Here is a 413-nt window from a genome sequence, read left to right on the forward strand (position 1 = left end):
GTCTCTCTCTCCCCCTCCACCCCCCACCCCCTAAACCCTAAACCCTTCTAAACCCTTCTAAACCCTAAACCCTCATAAACCCTACTAAACCCTTATTCTAGGAAGACACGAATAACATTACCATTAAGATCACCACCATCAAACCTCCGAACAGCTTCTGCTGCTTCTGTTTTGCTGCTGAAGCAAATACAAACCCTACCTGTATGTACACCTGAAGTGTTTATTAATATTTCACATTTATTTATAAACCCCACACAGCTAAACGCGCTGCTTATCTCTTCGCTTGTTAACCCTAATGGTACGTTTGATACTATCACGCTGCAACCCTGAATACAACACACATAAAACCCTAAACCCTCGTAAACCCTAAACCCTCGTAAACCCTAGGATAAACCCGAGGATAAACCAACGGA

This window comes from Eimeria mitis, genomic scaffold (genome assembly GCF_000499745.2).
Source record: "Eimeria mitis Houghton genomic scaffold, Emh_scaff710, whole genome shotgun sequence".
NCBI lineage: Eukaryota > Apicomplexa > Conoidasida > Eucoccidiorida > Eimeriidae > Eimeria > Eimeria mitis.